This window comes from Tupaia chinensis, unplaced genomic scaffold, assembly GCF_000334495.1.
Source record: "Tupaia chinensis unplaced genomic scaffold, TupChi_1.0 Scaffold000451_2, whole genome shotgun sequence".
In the NCBI taxonomy this organism is placed as follows: domain Eukaryota; kingdom Metazoa; phylum Chordata; class Mammalia; order Scandentia; family Tupaiidae; genus Tupaia; species Tupaia belangeri.
In genome coordinates this window covers 2,908,847-2,918,565 of record NW_006159958.1, presented here as the reverse complement: position 1 = coordinate 2,918,565, position 9,719 = coordinate 2,908,847, and the positions used below count along the sequence as shown (strand labels likewise).

General features: G+C 42.0%; 1 pseudogene; it reads right to left on the bottom strand.

The window, feature by feature from the left end:
* Positions 1-5,609: 5,609 nt before the first annotated feature.
* On the bottom strand, positions 5,610-6,482 carry LOC114009064 (26S proteasome regulatory subunit 10B-like; annotated as a pseudogene).
* Positions 6,483-9,719: the final 3,237 nt, after the last annotated feature.

The following is a 9,719-nucleotide window of genomic DNA, read 5'->3' as shown; positions in this document are numbered from 1 at the left end:
CTTTCCCTCAAGGGAGCAGAACAATTTTTCTTCAACCATAAATAGCACAAAGAATTAGCAGAAATGTCAGGAAAAGAATCCATAATATTCATATGATGGAGAGGAGGAAGTCCAGCCTCAACTTGAAGGAGGAAATAGACGTTATAAAAGAGAATCAATCAGAACTTCTAGAGATAAAGACTGTAATACAAAAAATCAGACTCCCTTGAAAGTATTAATAGCAGGTAAGACTATGCAGAAGATTTATCTCTGATCTTGAAGACAAAACTTCTGACCTAGACAAAATTACCAAAAAGAATGAAAAAATAACCAAAAATTTAAAAATTGAGGGTAACATAGGGGAAATACTTGATACCATTAAAGCCCAAACATCTCAATAATTGATATTCCAGAAGGTGAAGAAACTAGTAAGTGCATAGAAAACATAGTCCATGAAATACTTGCAGAAAACTTTCCAAACCAAGAGAAACATTCAAACATCCAGACCCAAGAGAAACAAAGGATTCCAAATACAATCAACCTAAGAAGATTCTCTCCATGGCACATCATAGCCAGATTGGTCAAAATTACACACAAAGAGGGAACCAGTAGTTAGCGTAATGGCTATGTCGCTGGACTCCCACGTAGTCGACCGTGGTTCACATCCCGGACCCAGTGGCTTAAAACTCACGCCAGGCACGTGTGCATGCGTGCCCAAGATCCCAAGAGGAGAATGAAGGAGAAGGGATTGCGGCGTGGCCATCCCCCCTGGGGGGTGATTTCTCACTTTCTATCTCTCTGTCTTTCTGGCAAGTGCATGCACCCTATAGCTAAAACCTCTCAAAAAAAAAGTTACACACAAAGACAAGATTGTAAAAAGGAAGAAATGTCAAGTTACTTGCAAAGATTATCCCAATAGGCTAACATCAGACCTGTTAATGGAAACAATGCAAGCAAGGAAAGCATAGGAAGATATGTTCAAAATGCTAAAAGAAAAACACTTTCAACCGAGAATATAATGCCCTACAAGACTTTCCTTCATATGGGAAGAACAAATGAAATTATTCTCAGATAAACAAAAACTGAAAGAATTCATCAACACTAGATCAGCTCTACAAGAAGTACTGAAGGGAGTACTATATCAGGAAAACTAAAGAGAGACAAACAGAAATAACATTACAAGAAACAATCAAGAAAGTGGCTAACAAAATGGCAGAGACAAGTCTGCAAATATCAATAATAACATTGACTGTTAATGGATTAAATTCTCCAAGGAAAAGACACAGAGAGGCTGAATGAATTAAAACAAAACAAAACAAAAACAGGAGCCCTTTATATGGTGCCTACAAGAAACCCATAGATATAGACTAAAAGTGAAGGACTAGAAAAAGATATTCCAAGTGAATAGAAATCAAAAAAAGGATGAAGTCGCAATACTGATATCAGACAAAAAATAATTTTTTTTGAGAGAGGTTTTAGCTATAGGGCACATGCACTTGCCAGACAGACAGAGACAGAGGTGAGAAATCACCCCCCAGGGAGGAATGGCCATGCCACAATCCATTCTCCTTCAGTGCCCCCTTGGGATTTTGGGCACGTGGTCGACTACATGGGAGTCCAGCAACGTAACCATTACACCATTTGCTGGTCCTCAGACAGAATAGATTTTAAAACAAAAAGTGCAAGAAGAGAAAAAGAAGGACATTATATAGTATTAAAAGGGTTAATACATCGAGAAGATATAATATTTATAAATATCTATGCACCCAACAGTGGAGCACCCAAATACATGAAAGACTGCTTAATCTAAAAGGAGAGATAGACTGCAACACAATAACTGTTGAGGATCTCAACACTTCACTGTCTCCTCTGGACAAAAAAATAAGCAATGAGATACCGGATATAAATTATATCACAAATTGAATGGGCTTGACAGACATCTATAGAACTTCCCACCCAACAACTACTAAATTTACATTTTATTCACCCCACATGACACATTTTTGGAGACTGACCACAAGACAGGACACAAAACAAGCCTTTACAAGTTTAAGAGATAGAAACTATATCTAGCATCTTTTCTGACGATGATGGAATTAAACTTGAGATTAACTGCAGGAAAAAACCCTCAAAAATACACCAATACACGGAAACTAAACAACCTACTCCTGAATGACCTCACAACGAATGAAGAAATTAACTGAAATCAAAAGAGTCATTGAAACCAATGGTAATGAGTATACGAGCTTTCATAAGCTATGGGATACAACAAAAGCAAGAAATCACCCCCTGGGGGGATGGCCATGCCACAATCCCTTCTCCTCCATTCTCCTCTTGGGATCTTGGGCACGCACGCACACGTGCCCGGCGTGAGTTTTAAGCCACCGGGTCCGGGACACGAACCGCGGTCAAGTACATGGGAGTCCAGCGACATAGCCATTACGCTAACTGCTGGTCCCATGCAAAACCAGTCCTAAGAGGGAAGTTTATAGCAATCAGTGCTCACAGGAAAAAATTCAAAAGGTGGCAAACAGACAACCTAACAACACACCTTAGGGAACTGGAAAAACAATATTAAAAAGCCCAAAAAATGCCAGGAGAAAAAAACATAATACAGATGCAAGCAGAAATAAATGAAATAGGGAATAAAATAACTCTACAAAAAATAAATGAAACCAAAAGCTGGTTCTCTGAGGTGATAAAAAAAATATTGATACTCCCATTAGCTAGACTAATTAAGAAAGAAACCAGATTAATCTAATCAGTAATGAATTAGGCAAGATGACAGCAGACATAACAGAAATACTAAAGATCATCAGCGAATGCTACGAGCAACTGTTTGCCAACAAACAAGACAATCTGGTAGAGAGGGAAAAATTTCTGAACACAAATAAGCTACCAAGATTGAATCAAGAAGACACAGAAATCTTGAATAGACCAATAACAAGCAGTGAGATCGAATCAGTAATAAATAACCTCCCAACAAAGAAAAGCCTATGGGACCACCAGATAGCATAATGGTTATGTCACTGGACTCCCACGTAGTCAATCATAGTTCAAGTACTAGACCTGGTGGCTTAAACTCATGATGGGTGTATGTCCAAAATCCTGAGAGTAGAATGAAGGAGAAGGAATTGCAGCATGGCCAACCCCCCTGGGGAGTGATTTCTCCCTTTCTGTCTCTCTGTCTCTCCCTGTCTCTACGGTGAGCGCATGCATCCTATAGCAAAAATGTCTCTGAAAAAAAAAGAAGGAAAAGCCCATGTCCTGATGGCATCATTTCTGAAGCCTACAAAACCTTTAAGGAACAATTAATCCCCATTATACTCAAACTATTTCTAAAGGTCCAAAGGAAGGAACACTCCAAAATGTATTCGATGAAGCCTCCATCATCCTCATTCCAAAAACAGACAAGGACATAACAAACAAACAAATAAAAAAAAAAAAACTATAGACCAATATTTCTGATGAATACACATGCAAAAATTCTCAACAAAATACTAGCAAATCGTATCTAATGACACATCGAAAAGATTATACACCATGACCAGGTTGGCTTTAGTCCAGGGACTCAAGAGTGGTTCAACATAATCAAAACCATAAATGTAATATATCAACAAAAAGAAAGATAAAAGCCATATGATCATGTAAATTGATACAGACAAAGCATTTGATAAAATACAACATGCCTTCATGATTAAGACTCTCAGAAAAATTGGCAGAGAAGGGACTTTTCTCAACACAATAAAGGCCATATATAAAAAACAAACATAGTGAACATAATAAGTTGAAAACTTTTCTGCAAAAAAAACTGGAGCAAGATAAGGCTGCCCACTTTCTCCACTCCTTTTCAATACAGTACTGGAAGTCCTAGCCAATGCAAACAGACAGGAGAATAAAATAAAAGGCATTCAAATAGAAAAAGAAGAATTGAAGTTATCTCTATTTGCAGATGACATGATTATATACACACAAAATCCAAAAGAATCCACCAAAGAAAAACTCCTGGAAGTGACAAATGAATATAGCGAAGTGGCAGGATACAAAATCAACATACAAAAAACTCTATAGCATTTCCGTAAACCAACAACGAACAGACTAAGGTAGAATTGCAAAAAGCAATCCCATTTACAATAACCGCAAAACAAGTAAGATACTTAGGAATAAACCCAACCAAAGAAGTCAAAGACCTCTCCGAGGAAAATTATGAAAAACTTTAAAAACAAATTGAAAATGGGGGTCGGCAGGTGGTGCGGTGGTTAAGAGCACCGGACTCCCACATGGACGACTGGAGAATTTGTGGGAATTGAGGAATTGGGTTCTTACATTCCTCCAGATTGTGTAGTCTGACAAGGTCTGAAGAGTCCCTTGGTGTTTAGCCAGAGCTGCTATATGCAGGCGTGGTGGCTGGGATAACACTTTTGTGCCTGAACTCTGAGGGGCCCTAAAAGTAACAAGATGGCTTTGATTGCTTATTCTGCAGTTCTTGTCCTGTGGACAAGACCCAGTGGCTTAAACTCATGCTGGGTGAGTGTGCGTAACCATTTCCCTGGGGGGTAATTTCTCACTTTCTGTCTGTCTCTCTCTTTCTTCCTGGAAAGCGCATGCACTCTATAGCAAAAATCTCTCCAAAGAAGAAAAAAAAAGAAGACATGTCAGTCAATCCCAAGGTACCAACACTACTTGGGTTTTGTTTGTTTGTTTTGCTGTAGGTTATGTGTACTCACCAGAGAAAGAGAGAGTAAGTAAGAAATCACTCTCCAGGAAGATGGCCACACCACAATCCCATCTCCTCTAGTCTCCTCTTGCGATCTTGGCATGCCCACACCCCCAGCATGATGTTCAAGCGACCTGGTACAGTACTCAAACTGCACAATGGGATCCAGCACCTTAGCCTTCACACCACCTGCTGGCCCCAGGTCCTGATTCTTAACTGCTAATTATTTTTTAAGATTTTTGCCATAGGGCACATGCACTTGCCAGAGAGACAGAGAGAGAGGGAAAGTGAGAAATCGCGCTCTGGGGAATTGGCCACTTTACAACCCCTTCTCCCCCATCCTCTTCTCGGGACTTTGGGCATCCACACATAAGACCCTGAGTGATTTTTTAAGCTGCTTGTTCCAGGACTCAAAACACAAAGTTGGCCATGTGGGACCCAGCACCTTAGCCACCACACCACCTGCTGGTCCCCACATCCTTCTCATCTTTTCTTCCTTTCTTTCTCTCTCTCTTTCTATCTACCTATCTTTCTATCTATTTGTTTATATATAGGAGAACTAAATCAGACAGATTTTATTTAACTTTTTAGGATGAGGAAAACAAATTATATAAACTAAGTCATAAGAAATACTCTCTTGGGGGACCAGCAGTTAGCATAATGGCTATGTCACTGGACTCTCATGTAGTCAACCACGGTTCAAGTCCCAGACCCGGTAGCTTAAAACTCACGCCGGGCGCGTGTGCGTGCGTGCCCAAGATCTCGAGAGGAGAATGGAGGAGAAGGGACTGCAGTGTGGCCATCCCCCCTGGGGGGTGATTTCTTGCTTTCTGTCCTTCTGTCTCTCTCTGTCTGTCTGGCAAGCGCACGCACCCTATGGCAAAAACCTCTCAAAAAAAAAAAAATCTTACATTCAATTACACAGGTTTGTAAATCCAATCCAGACTCCTAACTTCTCAGAATCAGCTACTTTTCTGACTGCTTTCATGAAGTCTTCCTCTTCTACAAAATCATGATCAACAGGAATTGCAAACCTGCCTGCTTCAATACAAACATCCCTTAGATCCACTCCACTAAAGCAATCGGAAAGTCACAATTGCTTCATAATCTATTTCACCACGCTCTGCAATGGGACCTGCATCCTGCATGGATTTTCAATGTATCTAATATTGCCTGTTCGTTAGGTAAACCAATATGTATCTTTTTTTTTTTTTTTTTGGAGAGGTTTTTGCTACAGGGTGCGTGAGCTCGCCAGAAAGAGAGAGACAGAGAGACAGAAAGCTAGAAATCACCCCCCAGGGGGGATGGCCACGCCACAAACCCTTCTCCTCCATTCTCCTCTTGGGATCTTGGGCACGCACGCACACGCGCCCGGCGTGAGTTTAAGCCACCGGGTCCGGGACTCGAACCGCGGTCGACTACATGGGAGTCCAGCAACATAGCCATTACGCCAACTGCTGGTCCCACCAATATGTATTTTTCTACCTAGTCTTCCCGAACACAACAGAGTAGGACCCAGGTATCTGGTCTGCTTGCCTCCGTGACCATTTTGACTCTAGGCAGAGCGTCAAATCCTCCATCTGACTCAGTAACTCCATCAAAGTTCTCTGAATCATCTTATGCCGGCTGAAGTACCCTCAGAAAACCGATGATCACCAATAGCATCTATTTCATCCATAAAAATAATGCATGGCCCATGGTCCCAAGCACCATTAAACATTTCTCTGATCAAATGAGCACTTTCACCAATGTTCTTGTCTACAATAGAACTAGATACGACCTTTAAGAAATTATAATCATTTTTTAAAGAATTTTTATTTTAACTTTATTTATTATTATTATTATCATTATTATTTTCCAGTTTGTTCAGAGAGAGACAGAGAGAGAGGAAGTGAGAAAGCAAGCCACCAGGTCTGAGACTTGAACCGTGGTGGGCCATGTGGGAGTCCAGTGCCTTTAACCATCATGCCACTTGCCGGTCCCAGAAATTTTAATCATTTTTTAAAGAATTATTTTATTTTATTTTTGTTATTATGAACATGCTACAGTCATCAGAGAGAGAGAGAGACAGAAAGGGAGAAAGAGAACAAGTTGCCAGATTTGGGACTCGAACTGTGGTTGGCTATGTGGAAGTCCAGCATCCCAATCACCATGCCACCTGCTGGCCCCAAGAAATTGCAGTCTTAGGGGACCAGCAGTTAGCATAATGGCTACGTCGCTGGACTCCCATGTAGTCGACTGCGGTTCGAGTCCCAGACCCGGTGGCTTAAACTCACGCCAGGCGCATGTGCGTGCGTGCCCAAGATCCCGAGAGGAGAATGGAGGAGAAGGGATTGTGGCATGGCCATCCCCCCTGGGGGGTGATTTCTCACTTTCTGTCTCTCTGTATCTCTCTGTCTGTCTGGCAAGCACATGCACCCTATAGCAAAGACCTCTCCAAAAAAAGAAAAAAAAAAAGAAAGAAAGAAATTGCAGTCTTAAAATACAAACCGTGAATGGCATTTACATGACAGAAATTTGAACTCTGACTGGATATTTTATGACTAAGGAATTACTGTTATCTTTCCGGGGTGATAATGGTATTACAGTTATATTGTGTATTACAAGCAGCCCTTATCTCTTACAGATAGTGAGAAACCTATGAAATGGTAGGGTATATTATATTTGTTTAAAGATTATACTGGGCTGGAGCTGGCTTCAGAAGGAGCAGAACTGGCTGGGAATTGTGGCCACAGGACTGGAAGGTCTACTATTGTGACTGAGGTTCCCCACTGTCAAATGATTTTTTAAAACTATTACTCTTTAAGAAAATTATGTTCTGGAACCAGCAGTTGGTGTAATGGCTATGTCGCTGGACTCCCATGTAGTCGACCGTGGTTCGAGTCCCAGATCTGGTAGCTTAAACTCATGCCGGGCACGTGTGCGCATGTGCCCAAGATCCCAAGGGGAGAATGAAGGAGAAGGGATTGCAGTGTGGCCAAACCCCTTGGGGGGTAATTTCTCATTTTCTGTCTCCCTGTCTCTCTCTGTCTTTCTGGCAAGTGCACACGCCCTATAGCAAAAACCTCTCCAAAAAAAAGAAAAAATGAAAGAAAATTATGTTCTTACAAAAATGCGGTGGAGGGACCAGTAGTTAGTGTAATGGCTATGTCGCTGGACTCCCATGTAGTCGACTGCGGATCGAGTCCTGGACCCGGTGGCTTAAACTCACGCCAGGTGCGTGTGTGTGTGCCCAGGATCCCGAGAGGAGAATGGAGGAGAAGGGATTGCGGTGTGGCCATCCCCCCTGGGGGGTGATTTCTCACTTTCTGTCTCTCTGTCTCTCTGTCTGGCAAGCGCACGTGCCCTACAGCACAAACCTCTGCAAAAAAAATAAAAAAGAAAAAGAAAAAGAAAAAAATATGTGGTGGATAATCTCAAAGGAATTGCTTTTAATAATTCTCACTCTTTATGTGGTCAAGAAAAAGGATCTAGATTAATGCATTAGAGATTTGACACTGTCCAGGGTCTGTTCTCCCCCGAAGGCCCTCAGGGCAGGCCTTGGGCTCTGGCCTTGGGCAGGAAACAGCGTTTTCATGGACCTTTACAGTATCCGTTTGTCCTGCTTTTTTTTGGCTACTTCTACCTTGGCAAGTGATCCCGGTTTTCTATTTACAGAAGCGACAAACGTTTGCTTCTTAAATAAACATATGTAAACACTTTGATTTAGACACAGAGGAAATAACAGGGCAGCTGGTACCCAGACACTGTAAAGAAAAAAAAAAAAAGTTTGTTTATAGTAGTAGGAAATGACAGAAGACTGGGAGGCACTGGTACAAGCCACAGGGAATGATTTCATCTCATTTTATTCCTCGGGTCGGACAGCTGTCTCACATGACTCTGCGGTGTCTTCTGTCCCCGAGGGTCTCTGGCCTGTGGCAGAATGGCTTGGTGGACCATCATCATCATCCACTACTGCCTCCCTCAGATAAAGCCCTGACGCCCAGAGGAGGAGGCAGAAAGGTAGGGACTGGAGACAGACCTCACAGAGAAGGCATGGGTAGCCCTCCTAGCTCCCAGCTGGGCCTAGACACCAGGTTCCTGAGAGACTGAAAGGGGGATGGGTGGGAACAAGTTTAAAAGACAATGTAAAGGGGGAAATCTCAAATGGAAAAAAAAATTTTTGCCATCATTTTGCTGTACTCCATTGGTTGTTTATTTCTGGGAAAATGTCCTCCTTGCCTTAAATCAGGCACACAGGCAGTCAGCAAGCGAGGCGCACTCAGTCGCGTTTTATTAGGCATGTCTGTGTATTTCCATGTTCATTTCACTTTCATGTTTTGTAACTGCAGCCTTACATGTAGTGGTGAGAGAGAATGGAGGTCTCCTAATATCTTGCAAGCTATAGGACAATATCACAACCAGGCAGTGGGTATTGATAAGACACAGAACATTGGGATCAGCAGTTAGCGTAACGGCTATGTCGCTGGACTCCCATGTAGTCGACCGTGGTTCGAGTCCTGGACCCGGTGGCTTAAACTCACGCCGTGCGTGTGTGCGTGTGCATGCGTGCCCAAGATCCTGAGAGGAGAATGGAGGAGAAGGGATTGTGGTGTGGCCATCCCCTCTGGGGAGTGATTTCTTGCTTTCTATTCTCTCTGTCTGTCTCTGTCTGTCTGGCGAGCGCATGCGCCCTATAGCAAAAAAAAAAAAAAAGCTAAAAAAAAAAAAAAAACACAAAACATTTCCATCTACAGAAGGACTGGTCACGTTGCCCTTTAGGGGCCACATCACTTCCACCACACTTTATTTCTCAACTCTGGGAACCATTGGCCTGTTCTGCATTTCTATCATTTTGAGAATGTTCTATAAATGCAATATACCGTATATAACTTTTGATTGATCTCTTTTTCCCTCCTACTCAGTGTTAATTCCCTGCAGATTCATCCAAGCTGTATGCACCCACAGTTTGTTACTTTTTTATCTTTTTTTTAGAGATTTTTGCTATAGGGCGCGTGTGCTCGCCAGACAGAGAGACAGAGAG